Here is a 20,019-nt window from a genome sequence, read left to right as displayed (position 1 = left end):
ATATCCCTATTTGAAAAGTACATAAAAAGAAAACTGGAAGTGACAATATTGACTCATTTCCTTATGTTTAAATGTAGATAGAGGGTTGGAAAACAATACTCATAAAATTATAAAGGAAAGCTTTAAAATCTGGCCAAAAGAAACAAACCCAAATGGCACACCATCATTTAAAAAACTTTTTTAGCCTGCAGGTAGGCTGAGGAAAAAGAAAGAAAAGCTGTATTTACAAAAACTGATCCAACAATATATGCAAAATCTGAGTAATCTTTAGCAATAAATCTAATTTAAAAAATCTTCCTACAAAGAAAACCCTAGTCCAAGATCCAAAGGATAAATAATTCCAATCTTATGCAAACTGTTCCACAAAACAATCAGACAGGCATTGTGGGGAAGGGAAGATAAGCAGAAAGAGTGTTGAAGAAACACAAAGGTAGAGAAGGTACAATGACTTTCGGGAGTAGTTTAGTTCAGCTTGGGCTCGGGGAATTTATTGGGGAGAATCAGAAGATGATGCTGTATCGTACACTGTTGGTGGGAATGTAAGTTAGAAAACAGTATGGAGGTGCCTCAAAAAACTAAAAATAGAACTGCCATGTGATCCAGCAATACCAGTCCTAGGGATATACCGAAGGAATGTAAGTCAGGTTACAACAAAGGCACCTGCACACCCGTGTTTATTGTAGCATTATTCACAATAGCTAAGTGATGGAAAGAGTTAAGATGCCCACTACTGATAAATGGATCAAGAAAATGTATTTATATAGTATGGAATCTTATTCAGCCAGGAAGAATGAAACTTTGTTGTTTGCAGTTAAATGGGCAGAACTGAAGAACATCATCTTAAGTGAAGTTAGTCAGGCTCAGAAAGCCAAACACCACGTTTTCTCTCATAGGAAGAAATATTATATACATATAGAAATACATACAGAATGTATCCAAAATTGGGCTGGTAGAGACCAAGGGATGAGAAAAAGAAGGAAAGAAGATAGCAAACAATGAAATACATCACATCTGTGTAGGAATAAGGCACCAGGAAACATGTTGAAATCTGTTAAACACAGGATGGGGGAAAAGGACAAGGAAGTACAGTGCATGGGGAGGGGCTATATTGACTTAAGCATAGTGCATGTACAGGTATAATACCAAGGCAAAAATCCCACAGAACAACAGACGCCTAAACAAGGAAGCACAAGAATGAAAAACAGGTCATGCTAAGTGGCTATTACTAACAGGAAAGGGAGGGTAAAAGAAGGCGAATATGGTTGATGTAATTTCCATACAAAAATGAATATAGAATCCTTAAACCTGTTGAAATCGCCCTAAGAAGGGGGATTAAGGTAGAAAGGAGAAAAATAGAGGGGATGAATCAATTCAGGTTACCATACATACATTCATGGAAAGATCACAAGGAAACTCCCTGTATAGCTATCTGAAACAAAAATGTCTTTTTTCGAAAGCGGAGGACAGGAAGGTGAAATACGTCGTGTCTGGAGCTTTTTACCAGTGGGAGTGGGGAGGATATGAGGAAAGATGTAGGAGGGTGAATATCGTGGAAATATTATGTACTCGTGTGATAATGGAAAAATTGTATTTGTTGAAACTTTTAAGAATGGGGGAGGAGGGATAAAGGAGAATGATGGAGGGAGTGAATTCAACTATGATATATTGTAAGGACTTTTGTAAATGTCACATCATACCCCCAGCACAATAATAATAAAAAGGTAAGGCTGAAAAGTCAGGCAGAGGAAGCCAAAGGATTTTATTTTTCTTGTAAACAAGTAGTATCTATAAGATTGGATGAGACCTGCAATGAGGGTCTGTGTTTCTGGATAAGAAAACACTTGATAATCATAAAGAAAAATATACCTAAAAAATAACTTAATGCTATAGCATTAACTGGGAGCCTTTGCTAATATTCTGGACACTAAGAAGCTTCACTTACCTCTACAAGGGCCTTTAAAGTTGTCTTAATCACAGGTTCCTACAAGGACTCATAAACCTGCACCTGGGATAGTAGGTGTGCTGAACCAAGCTGCCTTGCCTCACGCCTGAGCCCAGGTGTCATTATTTACGATGATAACTAAAGTTTATTGAGCACTCTGCCAGCTTCTGTGTTAGCACTTGACACAAATCACCTCAATTAATCCTCACAGTAACTCTGTTACTGCAAGGTGCTATAATCTACCTGAGTTTCACTGCTGAGAAAGTGGTTAGGTAATTTCGTCAATATCACTCAGCTATGAAGTAGCGGAGACAGGACTTGAATTTCTATCCCTCTGACTACAGCACTCATGCTGTCCTGTCCATGGCAGACATCACTAATTGACAATTGTGTTCTCTTTCCTGCAGCCCAGACTGGGTCTCCCAGCTTCTTCCAGTACAGTGTTCTAGGAGGCCACTGCAGACTGATTGGCACATGAGATGGGACTAACTGCTGTCCTTATCATCTGTCCCAAGTGATGGCATCTCTGATGCAGCCTTGGATTCTGATTCAGCACTGCAAGCCTGCATAAGCAACTTCCAGTGCTGACCTACCGCCACAGGTTGTACTCAAGCATTTTTACTTGGAGTTTGTACGCCAGAAGACCTCTTTAGCCTGCTTTCCCAGGCTGCACCATATCCAACACTTTGCGGATGTGGAGAAATTCTATAAGCTAGTCAAGGCATGCACAAGCTGTCAATGTGTGTTTAGTGTCTATAAGGAATAACTTTGAGGAGAAAATTCCATAAAGCAACCACATGGTGCCACACATCAGGAATGTTTGAATTAATGCAGAAGCTAAAAGCATGGTTGAAGACTCAGAGTTGATTTGGACTTTGGAAAAGATTTCCATATCATACTACTTTCTATAGCACCTTAAAGGCATTTCATCATCCTACACAAAGCATTTTTAAAGAGCCCTCCCGGCAGACTGCTCGACCTTGCTGCAATTGTCATTCCTCTTGTATCCAAACTCCTCAAAGATCAGAATTTGTCACGGAGTATTTACAGTGCACTAATGCTGCGAGGGTTTGAGATGGTTCTCGAGAGGAAAATGATAAGTTCAGGCCAGGAGGGTAGGGATCCAGCTGGGCCAGGCAGGGACTTGCTCCCCTTGAATAGAAGGAGAAACCTGAACGAGCCATCCAGATTTGAGGCTGATCCTAAAAGGGAAGCAGTGCGCTTCAGCAACAGAGCTCTGTTGGAGCAGTGTATGTGTGGAAGGGGAAGTCAAAGTCCAGGAGTCTGAGGTTCAGATGGGCAGAAGTTAGTTCTAGAAGCTGTGTTGACCTAGGCTAGAAAGATACTTGGGGCTAAAACGTGAGGGCCAGGTGCTGTCCCAGGAAAGAGTAGTAGGCTAGATATTCAAGATAGCTTCCCCTAGAGAGAATGATGACTAGAGAGACTCCAGCACAGTGAGGTCAGGTCAAAAGCCCAAATATTGCGGACCAGGACAATATATGTGCATATAGGACGGCAAGGAGAAACTTAAGCAATTTAGAAATTCCCTAGGTATCCAGATCCTAGGAACCTGGCACCTAGGGAGGACTGACAGTGAAACAGCCCATGGGACAGTGCGGATACACAGCAGCAACCGTTGTTCTCCCTCTCAGGACAGGCTGTGGGACGTCATGCACAGAATGTGGGTTATGGCTCTGAGGCACACTTATCTCTTCCAGGACTCCCCTAGCACTTAGGGAAGGCTGTAAGAGGAAACTATTTGGGTGGTGACAATGAAGGGAACAGATGTGTATTCTAAACCTGACAACCCAAGTGCTTAAAAATACCCCCATCTCATCTAATTTTCCAGGTGCCTTTGGAAACATTAAAAACAGACCAAGATCAAAACTACAAAGTGATGAGGTCAAGACCCCAAACTTACCTGTGATTCCAAAACCTTGGATCGCTACTCATTGAGCTGCTTCTGAAAAGATCTGGCCAGGTGAAGCTGAGAAAGAGGTTAGAGACCCTGGAGATCCAACAAAGGAATCTCAGTTCTTTATCCTCTCGGCGGATTCAACTGTCTATACATACTACAACATGCTAAGAATATTGGGACCTCCACCAGAGATTCTGGACTAATTTCTCTGTGTTGGAGCCTCAGTATTGGTGTTTTCCTTTACAAGTTCAGGTGATTCTAAAATCCAGCCAGGGCTGAAAACCATTCATCTTCCTTGTTTCCTCCCCTCCCCCCGCACCCCTTTATTGGAGAAAGGTTTGAACTCAGGGTTTCATGCTTGCTAGGCAGGCTCTCTTACTGCTTAAGCCATTCTGCCAGTCCTATTTCCACCCTTTAAGTCAGTCTAACATTTTTGGGCTTTCTGGTTCAGGGAGAGAAGCTGGAATACCCCACTAGTATTGGCTGTCACCACCCAGGACAAGCAGTAGGCCTTGGAACTAGACTTGGGCTGGGGTTCAGCAGTCCTGGGGTTCCAGGAATCTCACTCTGGAATGCAGTACATGGAGGTAACAGAGGGGCTCCAGGGAAAAAGAGGAGTTAAATTCAGGGAGAACATTCCAGAGAGTCATGATTAACGCAAAGGAAAGGAAATGGCAGGAATGAGATCCAAGGTAAACAGCTCAAAGGGAAGATGGGTTGGTAGAGATGTCAGGAAGTAAGACCTGGAAAAAAAAATCTTCCCAGGTGGAGATGCTACCTGCAATGGCTGTTTATCATCCCCTATGACCTGGAGCAGGGTGTGGTCACCATGTGGCCTGGCCTGGACCCAGCTATTTACCTACCTGAGCCCAAGGAATATCTTTGTGCTGCCTCACTTTCAAACAAAAGGTTTGGCATTTGAAAGCCATGGAGATTTCTTGTTGTTCAATGTTGTCTTTCTTGCCTAATATAGTTGAATTTGCTGAATTATTAATGAGACTCACCTAGATCAATCCTATCTATACTGAGATGAGAACATAGAAGCCAAATAGACACCAGCCTTTCCTCATTTTCCCATGAGAACTGGTCTTTTGCCAGCAGCTGGGAGCTGGCCAAAGAGGACTCTGAAACTGGGCTGCAAATGGTCAACGCTCTTCCCAGGGCCAGAATTCAGGTCACTTCTCTGAGTTCTTAACTTCTTGCTGCTCTCTCCCCTCCCTGGTTTGGTTGCTTTTCACTCCTAGACATGTTTTATATTCAGATGGTCCCCATATAAAAAACAGATTTCTGGGCCCACAAATGGTTTTATTGAATAAGATGTTCGAGAGTTTATGCCTCCAACTGACATGATTCTCGTTCAAATCGACATCTGATTTAATTAGCCTACATAGAGAAAATGTTGAATTTACAGCCACCTTTCATGCAATAAATATCTTAAGAGATTTCTGACACAGATGCAATTTTGGTGCATAGAAAGAATCGGCATTCTGAGGCCAACCTTGCATACATAGAGTGGAGTCATTGCTGTGACCAGTATCTGCTGAATCCACTTCCATCTGCCTCACTATCTCCTAAATCCAGGTTTTGATATCAACTCAACAGTGGAAAAGTAGAAAGTGATTGAAAGCATTTAACTAACTAGTTGTCTATCTCTAGATAGGACTTTAGTCTTCTCTCTGGCCTCTGACTTTCTTCTATGTCCTTGGCCTGATCTTACCTATCTAGTTCCTACCTTGGCTCATCTCCTGCCTTGAAATGAACCTTTCAGAATGCACTTGCAGCCACCATTTTCAGCAAACTCTTTTCTCATTCAATCTCAGCCTCCATGTCCACTGGCGCTAGGGCTTTCCCACTGTGCTTGGTAAGGTTCCGTGGATGGGAAACGGACACTAGGACTGGGTCAAAACCAGAGCAAAGGGATTCACCTACATTGGGGTGGGGGGGCTCTTAGGTAGGCGAGGAACTTGCCCTATGACCGGCCAGTGCTGACATGCCCAGGCTCAATCCTTGGATGTGGGCATAAATTCTATGGGGATTCAACGTTGTGCCTCTCACACCAGATCAAACAAAGTTCTCAGAAACACATTCCAAATCTCGGAAGGGAGAAAGATCCCATACAAAGTTGAAAAATAGATTAAATTGAAATAAGCCGGTGTACTAGAAACATTGTAAGACGCAAAGATAAGATCTCTCTGATCTGGTGGTTCCCTGAAATTAACACTGGAGGTGAGTTGGTGAGATGAAGCAGCACTGATCCTGCGGAGATCAGATGGGCACAGATGGGCCCTCATGAACTGCTGTAAACAGGAAATTCCCAGTCATGCCGGCCGTGGATTAGCATGGACGCCAGGTGGCGCTAGAGTAGAGGAGCTGCAAATGTAACAGGAGCCCACCAGAAAAGGGGTTTTGTAGGCATGCGTGTCCATGGGTTGTGGCTGAGAGGCAAAATCATGACGGGTACTTTGGTCTGAACACACCCCTGAATGTCCTTGTCTGGGCAGAAAACTGAACTGCATGCTCTGTTTTCCAGTGACATTCTCAGCAGCTTTTCAAGCAGATGGGACTGGTGTGACACTGGTCAACTCTAGGTGTCACTCACCTGAGGGACAGGGAATGATCTTTGCTTCTGGTTTTCCAATTCGGTGAAAAATCCTTACTGTGACTCAAAACTTGATGAAATGCCTAAGAAGAGCCTAGTGTCGGGCCTGGGACTCCGCAAGGGCCCATCTGGCATTAGCTCCTTTCCTCAGAAAACGCCATTCACTTCTCGGCACCAGCTGCATCCCTGGTTGCTCCATGTGCCCATCCAAGTGAAGTTCTTGGCCCTGCAAAGCCACCAGTCCCTCTAGCCAGAGCCCCTTTTGTGCTAGCACCTTTGTTGCTTCCAGATTTCTCACTGTGAGGCCTCAGCAGCTGCCAGGGGCCACCCTAGGAGCTGGAACCCTAGCATACAAACGGCATTATGCACAGTCCTTCTGCCCCACACCCAGGCTCCAGCCAAGCTGCCTTACACCCTCCTGTGCCCCCTTCCCTACAATGTGTTTCTCATCTGGCGGGGAACAGTCACCAGCTCCTCTTTCCTGCCTGGTCTAATCAGCTTTGCCTCTGGGCCTTGGTGTCCTGGAGTGTGCAAGCCAGAGGCTTGCACGGAGGTGATCAGATTGCAGGGAACAGTATGTTTTCCACCCTGCCTCAGCTTGTTTTCCCCAGAGCCCCAAGGCCAGCCAGCCAGCCGAGTTGTCTTCCTCTTGCCCCTCTCGCCCTCCATGCACATGGCCTGACTTCGGTGCAAGAGCAGAGGAGCGGGCAGGGGAGTGCTGCAGGAAAAGAGCTTGCTGCTGCTCTGGAGCACAGGGCTGGAAGCAGCGGGGTGAAGGAGGAAGGCCAGATGGAGAATTTGTACAGCCCAGTTTGGGCCAGATCTCCTAAAACATTTTGCTCTTGCTTTGCTGCTGCTGCTGTCAGTCCTGCCCTCACCCTCTGCTGTGCTGTCTTTTGTCTAGCCAGGCCCCTATAAACTTCATTTCTCATTTTCTTTAAAAATGCAATTTAAAAACTAGAAAAGTAGCCAGGCGCCAGTGGCTCATGCCTGTAATCCTAGCTACTCAAGAGGCAGAGATCAGGAGGATCAAGGTTTGAAGCCAGCCCCAGGCAAATAGTTTGAGAGACCCTATCTTGAAAAAATCCAAACACAAAAAAGGGCTGGTGGAGTGGCTCAAATGGTAGAGTGCCTACTTAGCAACCATGAGGCCCTGATTTCAAACCCCAGGACTACCAAAAAAAAAAAAAGAATGAAAACAGAAAAGTTGTAAAATGAGGGATAAGTGTTATGTTTATTGAGCCTGGTACCTTCAACTTTCTCCTTTCCTTTCTTGTTCTTGGCAGCAGCAGATAAGAAATGAGCTATAGAGGAATATGAGAAAAATAAATATTTCCAATAATATTAGAAGTTAATAATTAAACCACAGGCATATTTGTCCTTAGAAGGAGCTGGAGTCACTTTGTCCACATCACATTTTCCAGAATTGGTATGAAGGTGACTTGGGAGTGTAGAATGCGAGAATGGCTTCCAAAGGATGGTGAGGGCAGCTGATGGTGGACTTGCCTCTGGTACCCCCAGCCCAACCTGCTCTCTCCTCACATCTCAATGGTGAGATCACCTCTGCATCCCAGGGCCAGTGTCCCTTTCATCTTCACCAGAACTAAAACTTGCCCTTAAGAAAAACCTCAAAACAGCAACTAAAGTAAAAAGAAATCACAGTGGAAGTCATAAGGGGGGGGGGTTGTCCTTAAAAATGTCCTAACTAAAGCTTCATATGGTGGATGAGGAAACCAAGGCCTGAGAGGTGACATCTCACCTGAGATTCCACAGCAGAGCCAGGCAAGGATCCTTTTCTTTGGTCCTAAGAGAAAGTCCCATTGCCCCACTCTAATGAATGGAGGGAAGGCCTTGTACCATGTCCCCAGCCGTTACTCTGGGTAACCCTGGAGGTACCTCTGCAAGGCAAGGGATCCTGCAGTAGGGGTGCCATGGGCACTGTCCTAAGAATTGAGGAGTAAGAGATGAGAAGAGGAAGGACAGAAGAACCACAGGGATTTCTGGGATGCCTGCTGTCCTTCCAGATGGGCCAAATCATCTGTATCTTAGGGCCACAGTGGCTGCCCCTATGCAGGCCCCTTGTTCCAACAGCAGACACAAACATCTGCCATGTACTAAACTCATTGGGATTCAGTACTTGCTTTGTTTCACCTGAAGTTTTGCTCTTAGTCCTCTTTGTCCAGCTACCCCAGGGTAAGCCAATGTTACTCTGTAATCCTCTGAGATAAAATTGGGGAAAACATAGTATGAGGCAAAGAATTCTGAACCTGGAATTAGAAGAGCTGGGTCTCTGTTCTGATCCGCCACTTTACTAGTGTCTAACCAAAGACAAATCAAAGTTGAAATCCTGAATTTTTTCAAATGCAGGGTTTCAAGGCAAAGACTAAATCAAAGATTTGTGTGTTTTAGAACCTCATTCAAAGGCATTTGTTCTACACAGCCACTCTGACATGTAAAGCTGGGTTTTCAAGATTCTAATAACACACTGACTAACGCCACAAAGTTAATAACAGCTTTTGAGGAGAAACAGAAGAAATGCTTTTCTTTTTCTTTTTTGGGGGGGTGGTATGGGCTTTGAACTCAGAGCCTTGAACTTGCTAGGCAGCCACTCTACTACTTGAGCCACTTCCCCAGCCCTTTTGTGCTTTGGTTATTTTTCAGATAGTCTTATACTTTTTGCCTGGTCCTGGCATTGAACCACAACCCACCTACCTACTCTTCCCTCATACTAGGATCAAAGATACATGCTACTGTGCCTGACTTCTTCATTGAGATGGGGTCTTGCTAACTTTTTCCCCAGGACTGGCCTTGATCCTCTAATCACCTCTAAAAAAGCTGGCAGGGTGGGGGAAGAAACACTTCAGTGTTAAGCATACATGTCAGTTGTCAGACACAGGAATTTTGCAATGTCAAGTGTGAAATTTGAGCTTCTCAGAATGACAGAAGCAGAGGCACTGTTACCATTTTGAAGGGGGACTGACTTGGGTTTGAGGTCAAAGAGTCTGTGAGAACACAGCCGCTTATGAGATGGTAGAATGTACCTAGACCTCTCTTTTATACAGACCCCCCCACCCCTCACTGTTCCCTTCCTGACCCTCCAGTCTTCCATTTCATGTCATTTAGACTTTCTGCCAGTTTGGCCAATAGTCTTTGCATTGTCTGTTGCTTAGACTATTCCAGCAAACACCAGCAAATAACTGGCCAGAGAGAGTAGTTTAGCTCTATGTGGTGCTTAGCAAGTCTTCTAGACTCCTGCCCTGTTTGATCAACCACAGACTCTTGGTAATACTACTTAACACCTCACTACTTTTCTTTAGGCAAATATATTTTGGGGGGAGGGCATACTGGAGTTTGAACTCAGAGTTTTGCACTTGCTAGGCAGGCGCTGTACCACTTGAGCCACACCTCCAGTCCTCCTTTAAACCTATTTTTAAAAATTTAAATCAGCATGCTTTAAAAAAAAAAAACTTTAGAGTTTCACTTTTAGTGCAAAATCGGTATCACTTCTGTAAATAAAATGCATAAGAAATAGTAACATTGTTTTATTTTTATGGGTTCATGTCAATTTTAATACCATGCATGTAGCATAAATCAAAAGTGAGAAGTTCTTCAATGAGAAAAGTGAAGCTTTATAATTTCTCCATGGAAAAAAAGGTTTCGATTCAACGTCCTTAAGTGTATGAGGACTACCAGAAGCTGTATCTATTGGGGCAGTTACCCATGGGTGACTACATTCTGCCCCTCGCATAGCACCACTGTGGCTGTTTCTCAACACTTGTGTGCTTTAGTTCCTTCAGTAATAAGTTGTCACCGTAGTATAATTAATAGCATTCATGGATTTAAAATTCCTATTCACTGGAGTATTGAGTTACATTTTTTTTAATTAACGTTTTCCCCTGTAGAAAATTGGTTACTAAGAGTTAATTCCTAACTCAAATAGTGCAAGTAGCTTTTGCTGGCAGACTTCTTTTTTAATAAGTCATCTTCAGAATCTAGTCTAGGAATGTGCTGAGTTACCTGGAAATGCTTAGAAAGTGAAGGAAATGGGTTCTTCCTCTACTCACTGCTGCCTTTGGTATAGAAAAAATTCTTGTAAAAAACTTCATTTTCTGAAGAGCCCTATATTCAATGTTGAGAAGTTGTACGGATGAATTCATAACCGTGTTTCCGAGAATGACAACTTTTTAATATTTGAGTCTGCTTAAATGGTTGGGTGATTAGAAGACACATTTCCAGGTCCCCGGGGCTGACACCAGCTGCTCCTATGTTAAGCAGGGTTCGCCATTAACTTGTTTCTCCTAATAACACAGTGACTTGGGCACTCTGCTCTTGTTATCTAGCTGAGAAAAACTGAGGCTTGGGGGTCAAGTGACTTGAGATTATACCACTAGTTATGGGTTGGAGAGCAAAATTCAGATATGGTCATCAATGCCTGGGCTCTGCTTTCCGAGCTTCCCTGCGCCAATGGGAGCTATGATGTAATCAGAGGCTACTTCCCTTTCATACCCTTGCCAAGAGCCTTGACCTCGGTGCAGGGAAATTGGGTGGGATGTGTTGGCCCCAATAGATTCCTACTGTCCCAGTCCCACCTGGAAACCCAGATGGTAAGCAAAGGAGCCTTGGGCACAGTTGTGTGGAAAAGCATATAGAGGGGTAACCAATGGCCCTGGTGCCTGGAGAGGAGCCGCAATGCTTCCTCCTGCCTGGAATTGCTTCCTGACCCACTCCCTTCCTTCTTTCCTTCCTTCCTTTTGTCCCTTCCTCCTATTACTGGTACTGCCCCTTATCTGCAGTCACCTCTCCTACCTCCTTTCCCATACCAGCAAAATCATCTCTCCTAGGCCTATATACTGTATTTGAGAAAAACTGAATTAGCACATAAATCTCTAAGACATTCGTGAATAAGTATAATTGAAAGTTTAAGTTCCTTAAACAAGGACTTTGATTTATCTCTCTTTAAAACTTAATATAGTGCCCAGCATATAATTGTTGCTCAGTGAGAATCGGTTATTGAATGTTTAGCACAGAGGAGCAGAAAAAAATGCTATAGAAGAAGAAATGAGTTTGGGTTTTATTTTTAATGTCAATGTTCCAAAGCTTTTTTTTTTTTAAGTTCCTCTTAAACTTAAAATAGTTCATTGACATCTCAGCTCTTTCATGATCTTCCTACTTTTTCTCATCCCCTTCTGATTCCTACCTCATTCTCCAAGTTCTCCGATTATCAAAAACAAAAACAAAACTCTGTAAAGGAGAATGATGGAAGGAGTAAATTCAACTATGATATATTATAAGAACTTTTGTAAATGCTACAATGTACCCCCAGCACAACAATTAAAAAAAAAATTCTGAAGGTGAAGAGCTGGCTTTGGGGGCATGTGCAGGGACAAGAAAAATAAGGGATGCAGTAAAGAAATACAAGAGGAAGGAAGCACTTGGATGTCTTACCAGGCACCGCCAGGTTGCTAGAATGGGCAGTAAGACATGCCATGGGCCTATGGCCTTGGTGAGAGGCTCTGGAGACCAGAGATTTCGTGTTTGAGGGAGATTGAAGGTTGTGGTTATTGTTGTCCTTATCCAAGATCGAACTTCTTTCTGACTCTAAGTCTTGACTGTTTTTGAGTGCTGGTGTTTTTGGTTTTTGTTTGTTTTTTCAAAACAATTAAAAAGATATAAACTCAGGGGAAGGCTCTGAGGAGGGCCAAGTTTATAGGGAGAATTGTAAACAAAATGCAGAGAGAAAGGTTTGAAAAGTTTTCGCTTTGACCCGAAAAGAAACTCGTGTAAAGTTGGAGCCAAGGACAGAGTGGCTGCTGAAGAGATCAAGACTATTAAAGAGAAGCCAAATACTTTACATCAGGAAAATAGGAAAGATGCCTTGAGGACATCTCAGAAATTGGCCAGATCCTACCCATTGCAAGCCTAAGACTATAAATTATTTAACTCATTTGAAAGACTTTGCCTTGAGAGAAGGACTCTGGGGTTCCCTGCTTGCACAGAGCCACGTAGAGATGTGTTTCCCTGCATTTGGCCACCAAGTTGCTCAGAGGCTGCTGCAGCCATGGTCCAAGGAAGCTGATTACTGCTTGAGCTGGCAGCAAACCTTGGTGCCATCCACATGATGCTGGTTTTAAAGGCATGTAGCGTGCAAGAGTTACAGGGATATGGAGGCTTCCACTGAGATTTCAAATGGAAGGTCTGGGAGCCAAGCAATATATGGCAGGGTCAGGATTCCTGCAAACAACCTCTGAGATCCAAATGCCTGAAGTTCTAAAGCCAAAAGCAGTGGAAACCCCAGGAAGTTAAAAGATGCTGGGATCTGACTGTAGAACATCTGCTGAGGAAACCCTTAGTCAATAAGCAGAGTCAGCCGAAGGAGGAAGCCATTTGGGCTGTAAATGAAAGCACCATTGGGGTGTGGTGCTTACATCACACATTTGTCCCAGATATCCCACAGAGAGTTACAGGACTTAATGTTTGGAATCTGTCTTTGGTCCCATCCCTTCCTGTCCATGTTCCCATTCCTTCCTTTTGGGATGGGAATATTAATCTGTGCCACTGAATGTTGGAAATCGGTAACTTGGTTTTTTATTTCACAGGAGCTCACAGCTAAGAGTTTGCCTTGAGTCTCAGAAGATTCTGAACTTGGACTTTTGAACAATGTTGGAACTGGTAAGGTTTGGGGACTCTTGGAGATAGACTGAATGCTTTTTTTGTATTATGAGAGAGACATGAAGCTTATGGGAGTTGTGTTTAAGGAGATGTGTTTGGGTGTTATGTTCATGAGGAGTGGACTTGTGATGGTTAGTTTTGATTGTCAACTTGATTGAATTAAGAACTACCAAAGAGATTAGTAAAGCATACTCTGGATGTGTCTGTGAGGGCATTTCCAGAGAGAATTAACTAAAAGGGGGAAGACATAATTTGAGGGCTGGCAGTACCATCCCATAGGCTGAGGGCCCACATAAAATAAGAGGAATGAGAAGAAAGCCCATTAGGGCAGTCATTCTCTCTCTGCTTCCTGCTCACCAAGATGTGAACTACCTATCCTGCCCCACCATGCCCGCCCTACCATGATGGACCGAAACCTCGAAAACCATAAGCCAAATTAAACCTTTTCTCCCTAAGAGTTTTTGCCAGATATTTGTTCACTGTGACAAGAAAAATAATTAATATACCCTGGTTAGCCTGCTCACTCTCTGCCCAATACATTCTTTATAGATTCTTAGGGCTGGTTAGCCCAGCATTAATTAAATGATTATAGAATTCAGTCTATCCAGATGGCATTCTTGCAGACTCCAGTCATTTCTCTTACGGGGCCATTATTCTCCTTATTTTTCTTGTCTCCCGACAGTGGTGAATTTTAGTGGGTTTTTTCCTCTGCAAAAACAGCCATGGTTGCCTGTTACTTCAACTCCAGTTCAATCCGCATTCACTCAGACCATGTTCTTTTAGACTGGCTTTGACACGATCATAACTGATTTATATTGTTTTTACCCTCAAAACCCTCCAAATCTCAGCCTATCCCTGGGGACAAAAGAGAATTAGTCTAAGAAATGCCACCCCACATTAGTCCCAGGGTCCATTCAACTTGGACAGTAACAGCAACAGCCAACATCCACTGGACAGTCCTGACATTCTGTTCAGCACTTCTCAAGTGTTTTCTTATTTATTGTGGTGGTTCTCATAGCCCTATGGAATAGAAGTCATAAACACTATTTTACAGATGGACCTGGAACTTAGGAAATTTGCCTGAGGTCACATATCCCACATGCAATAGGACAGAACTTGTCTGCCTAAAGTCTAAGTCCAAAATTCTGAGACGATCATCCTCTAGTACGAGGGCATCTTCTGGGAGAATCACACTCTTTGTAAGGCACTGGTCATAGAAGATTATGGATGGGCTCCTCAAAACACTACTTAGTTCTCTCAACAACCTGATAGTCTGATTATCTCTAAGTTAATTAAATTCCCCTTGAATATGTACATTACTTGTGCAATATCTTGAATAAATGGTTTTCATTAAATTAGTTCCTACTATTTTCTTATCTGAGCTACTGTTGTCTTCAATCATTAAACAGTAGTCCTTAGTTTCAATGCTATAAGATTAGTGAATTCCAATTTCCCTTCCGAGAAATCTTCAATTTTCTTGAGACTTATCTTGTCATGCTCTGAGGCCTCATATTTCTAGTATTAAAAAGTCACATTTGAGGTATTTTTTGCAAGACAGTTGTCTCATGCCTCCCTCACGACCCCAAATCCCCAAATCTGACACCAACAGATCCAGGTGTCAGTTTCCCCACAGGTAGAAATGTCCTGCCCTTTCTTCCATCAGACCCTAATATCCCTCATAACCCAAACATTATACTTTACGACTGGCTCAAAGTTCATCCCCTCCTTGAACACCTGGATGGAAGTAATTTCACACTCATGAAATAATACCAGACTCTATGCCACTGTAGCCTTCAAATGGTACTTGCCCTTCCTCTGTTGGATTTTTGTTACACAGACTCCTTCATATTTGTCCTAGATTATAGCTACGTGAGGGCAGGGTCAATGCATATTTCCTAGTGATTTGCATTCAGGCCCTTACAGATTGGTGATTGGGTATACACATGTGGTTATGCTTGACTTCTTTCCTGCAGCATTTCCATTTCTTTGCCAGAATGAGATAACTCTAATTGCTTTCAGAATCAAAGTAATAGATCAATGTGAGTTTATACTGGCTAGGACAAAATTTTATGTCTCATGTCTGACAATCTTTCTGACAACCTCTGACATTTAATTGGCCACCCCAAATTGCAGTAGCACATTGAAGCCTTTCCTGGATTGTATTTGTCATCTTAAGAAAGAGTGTGACAAGATAAAAGTCATAATTGTATTACTTTGCTTAACTTTAATCTGAAAATATTCTTCCCTTACATTCACTGGAAAGATGACATTGAGCACTGGGCACTCCTTCAAGTTATAGATCATATAGGGCTGGCGGAGTGGCTCAAGTGGTAGAGCACCTGCCTTAGCAAGAACAAGGCCCTGCGTTCAAACCCCAATACTGCCAAGACCAAAAAAAAAAAAAAACCTCGTTATAGATCATAGAAATGTCGTTACATGTTTCATGTACTAATACTACCAGCAAAATCACAAAAGTAGGCCAATATTTCAGGCTTATACATGAATTGGCCTGAATTTCTGGCTCATGCTGCAATGCAGAACTGCAAACCATAGCAACAGTTGTGATTAGTGCTGGCTAAGCCTACATTCCCTACACACACACCACATACTATGACTAACATTAGTAAAGGTATATGCACCCACATGCTGCTGGCGTTTACAGAATCCTGAAGGGCACAGTCTGAAAGGAACTCCAAGCTGTCTTTCACACCTGAAATTGTTCTTTTTTGAGAGACCTGAGTATATACAAAGAAGAAAGAGAAATTGTGATTATCCAATACTCACTGCTGCAGTCATATCGTGTTACCTATGTGATTACTTTCTTCAAGGAGTTTACACTGCTTACAAAATAAGGGCTTTCAGCTCATTTTAATCTTTAGTCTATTTTCCTACCCTATTAAGGAAGCTGTCTCTGTTATATAGATCAGGATTTCAAAGCCATCATAGGAGCAGCAGAAAATAAAGGTGAATGTGCAAAAGAATTACCCGAAGGACTTCTGTTCAAAATGCAGACTCAAAGACCAACCACCTCAGTATCTCTGAGGGTGAGGCTGGCCATATTTTTTTTTTTTCTTTTTTTTCAGTACTGAGGTTTGAACTCGGTGCTTTTTACTTGCCAGGCAGGCAGTTGCTCTACCACTTAAGCCACGCCCCCAGCCCTTTTTTTGCTTTCATTATTTTGTTTTTTAAATAAGTTTTTTTTCCCTCCTTCCAGGCAAGCCTAGATGGAAATCTTCCTATTTCCACTCCTCTTGTAACTAGGATGACAGGCACGCACCTGTCAATTGAGATGGAATCTTGTAGGCTTTTTTTTTTTTTTGTCTAGGCTGGCTTTATAAACCCAATCCTCCTTCACCTTCTGAGTAGCTATGATCACTATGAGCCACTGCACCCATTAGCAATATGTATTTTCTCTTTTTAAAGACCCATCTTGGATTCAGATTAGTTGCTCTGGGATCAGACTTTGAGGGAAGAATTGGAAGTGATAAAGGAGAAAGATTATGGAGTGATTCCAATGCCCAGGCCTGACAGAGAAGAAAGGTGCTTAGTTTCTGAGAGAGCAGGAGCCTGGCTATTCCTTACTCACCACCATATACTCTCACCTGGATCAAAGTGTTGGGACAGAAATGCCGCTGGCTGGTAGCAAAAGAACACCAGGGTCTTACCCAAACAGCTGTACAATTTGGGGATAGAGCTTCACCTCTCAGAGGCAGGTCTGGTAATCTCCAAGTGTGCTCTGTACTGCCATGAATTCACTCAGCATCTCTGTCCAAGAGCAGAAGACTAGCTGCATGTGTAAGTGGAAACTTCCTAGTGGCCACATATTAAAACCCAAAAAAGAAATGAATGAAATCAATAATACATTTTAACCCAACCAATCTGAAATACTACCATTTCTTTCAACATGTAATCAATACAAAATTATTCATGAAGATATCTCAGCTTAGAAATCTTGGGTCTATTTTACACTTTCAGACAAGCTACATTTCCAGTACTTTGTAGTCACCTGTGACTAGTAACCAATGAGCTAGACAGAGCTGTGCTGGAATGGGAATCTAGAAAGTAAGGCTCATGGACAAATCTGGTCTGTTGTCTGCTTTCATATGACCCACTAGCTAAGTAGACTTTCTACATGTTTCAACTATTGAAAAAGATTGAAAGAATAATATTTTGTATGTAAAAATTATATGAAACTTAAATTTTAGGTCCATAAAGTTTCATTGGAATATAGCCATGCTGTTCAGGTACATATCATTTCTGGCTGTTTTTGTACAACATCAGAGTTGAGTAGTTATAACAGAGACCATATATATATATATATATATATATATATATATACACACACATATATATAAAGAGAGATGTGCATATATATATATGGCCACAAAGTATCAAATATTATGTGATCCATTACAGAAAAACCTTATAGATACCTTCTCTAGAGGTCCACAGAGAGGAAGAGGTGATTCTGGAGGGCTGGCTTCTCTGACACTCTGTGACGTGCATAGAAGCAAGACTTTTCTCATGTGTGGTTTGAATGATATAGCTAACAACAACCACAGAAAGAGATGGGGGTCTGGAGAGTGGAGTTCAGGGACTGAACGACACTGTAGTGCTCTGCCACAGCAAAGGAAAAAGCAGGCAGTCCTAAAATAAAGGCTAGGGGCAACACAGGACATCCTAGGTGGCAGGGAAGCAGACAAAGGTACAGGTTGGAGGTGGCACCCATAGTAGAAGGGCCCCTGAAGATGGACTTAGCCACCTTTAAAATTTTGATGAATTACCTGTGCAGAGTTTGGATTTTAGCCTTAACTAAAATGAGTATGGATAACAGCAGCTACCTGCTCTTATTTGTCACTGTTTTGTCTTTAGTGAGCTGTTCTCATCTGGTGATAAGCTTTTTCAAGTTCTTTCAAAGTCCATTTGTTAAGCTGCATCCCCCTGGCTATCCTCTCGACCTCTGGACTCTGGTATTCTTGGTTTGTTGCTTGCTTGTTTGGTTGGTTTTTCTGTTGGCTGGCTGAGTGTGTGGCTAGTTGATGGGCAGTCTAGCCCACACCTCGAGTTCAGGAAATCGTTCCAGGACTTTAATTACCCAGGATTTAGTTTCATCAAAAGCATATTTTCATCCATCAACTCATTGTCCTGGCCCAACCCTTCCAGTTCCTGTCAGTTACCTTTGGGCAAAATAAAGATAACATTTATTAATTTCTCTCTTTCAAACAATTGGAAAAATATGACCAAGTCTTTGGGGAAGAGAAACTTCCCCTGACCTCTTTGATCCATTTCCTTGTGAGTTAGAAATTCCTCATGGCACATCTTTAATGTGGTAGTACCTTTGCTGTATTATTCCATGTATCTTTCTGCCCTTTACCCTATGGAGCCGATCATTTCTGCTTTTGTTCATTTTTTTAAACTCTTCACCCATAATGTCAACATCCTACCTTAGCAGACACATTTGCTGAGACTAAGAAGCCAGAATTGCTTGAATATTGTTAGTTAAACTTGACACTTCATTCAGATGCCAGTTTCCTACCCCAGGATATAATCTAGGACATCACATTGCAGTCAGAACAATTACTTTAAATTAGCACAATGACCAACATTATTAGTAAATCAATCAATGAGTCCATTGTCAAAAACCTACATATGCCTTTGCATAACTTGATAGGTCCTAAAAAGTATTTATTTTCTTAAATTTTTGCAAATGTATTGAGCAATTACTGAGTATTGTAAATTACTTTTAATTATTTTAGGATAAAATACATATAACAAATTCACCATCTAAACTATTTTTAAATATATAATTCAATGCTGTGAAATACATTCGTGATGTGTAATTGTCACCATAACCCATTAGTTAATAAATGAGCTCAGTAAAGTAACAACACATAGTCAATACACAAACATCAATTGCATTTCTATACACTAACAATCTTACAGTAAAAGAAATTGTTTTTTAAAATTTTCTTTATTAGTCAACTTTGCATTACTATAATGAAATACATAAGGCCATCAACTTGTAAAGAGAAAGGTTTCCTTTGACTCATAGTTCTGGAAGTCCTAGTATAAGATCAGGTGGCCCCAGGTGTTTTGGACATTTGATGAAAGCATCACATCCTAACGCCTAATTGCTCTGGCTAGAAATTCTAGTACTATGTTTAACAGACATGTTGAAAGAAGGCATTCTTGCCCAGTTCCAGATCTTAGAGGAAAATTTTTTAGTCTTTCATCCCTGAGTATGTTCACATGGGCTTTTAAACGTATGGCTTTTTATTATGTTGGAATAGTTTACATCCATTCCTAGTTCATTGAGCATCTTCAACGTGAAAGGGTGTTGAACTTTGTCAAATGCGTTTTTTCAATCAACAAGATAAGCATGTGGCTTTTTACGTATTCGTTCTGTTAGTGTGATGTACTGCTTTGATCAGTTTTGTACGCAGAGCCATCCTTGAAGTCCAGAAACAAATCTCATTTGGTCATGGTGAAAAATCCTGTTAGTATGCTGCTGAATTCAGTTGGATAGCATTTTGTTGAGGACTTTTCTGTCGTGTTGATAAGGGATGTTCATTTGTAGTTTTTCTTCCTTGTAGTGTCTTTATCTGGTTTTGGCATAGGGTAATGCCTCCTAGAATAAGTCCTCCAATTCTTTGAAGAGCTTAAAAAGGATTGGTGTTACTTTTTCTTTCCTTTGTTGGTAGAATTCACTAATAAAACCATCCAGGTTAGAGCTTTTCTTTGTTGAGGGATTTTTGTATACAGATTTAATTTCCTTTCTATTTAGCTATGTCTTCATGACTTAGCGTTCATGGATTTGGGGCTTCTATTGATTTGTCTATTTCATTTAAGTTATAATTTAATTCGTTAGAATTTAATTGTTCATTGTTCTAT

The 20,019-nt window shown here is 41.9% G+C and overlaps 1 long non-coding RNA gene across 1 annotated transcript in view; it reads left to right on the top strand.

Annotated features, from left to right (window-relative positions):
* Window positions 1-12,994: 12,994 nt before the first annotated feature.
* LOC141414084 (uncharacterized) overlaps window positions 12,995-20,019 on the top strand; it is a 30,196-nt gene continuing 23,171 nt past the window's right edge. Inside the window, exon 1 of the long non-coding RNA XR_012439178.1 lies at window positions 12,995-13,128. This is a non-coding gene — a long non-coding RNA (uncharacterized lncRNA). The remainder of the gene's footprint in view (window positions 13,129-20,019) is intronic.

The sequence above is a fragment of the Castor canadensis genome, chromosome 11 (genome assembly GCF_047511655.1).
Source record: "Castor canadensis chromosome 11, mCasCan1.hap1v2, whole genome shotgun sequence".
In the NCBI taxonomy this organism is placed as follows: domain Eukaryota; kingdom Metazoa; phylum Chordata; class Mammalia; order Rodentia; family Castoridae; genus Castor; species Castor canadensis.
Note: the sequence above shows the minus strand (reverse complement) of the source record. Positions and strands in the feature narration are given on the sequence as shown.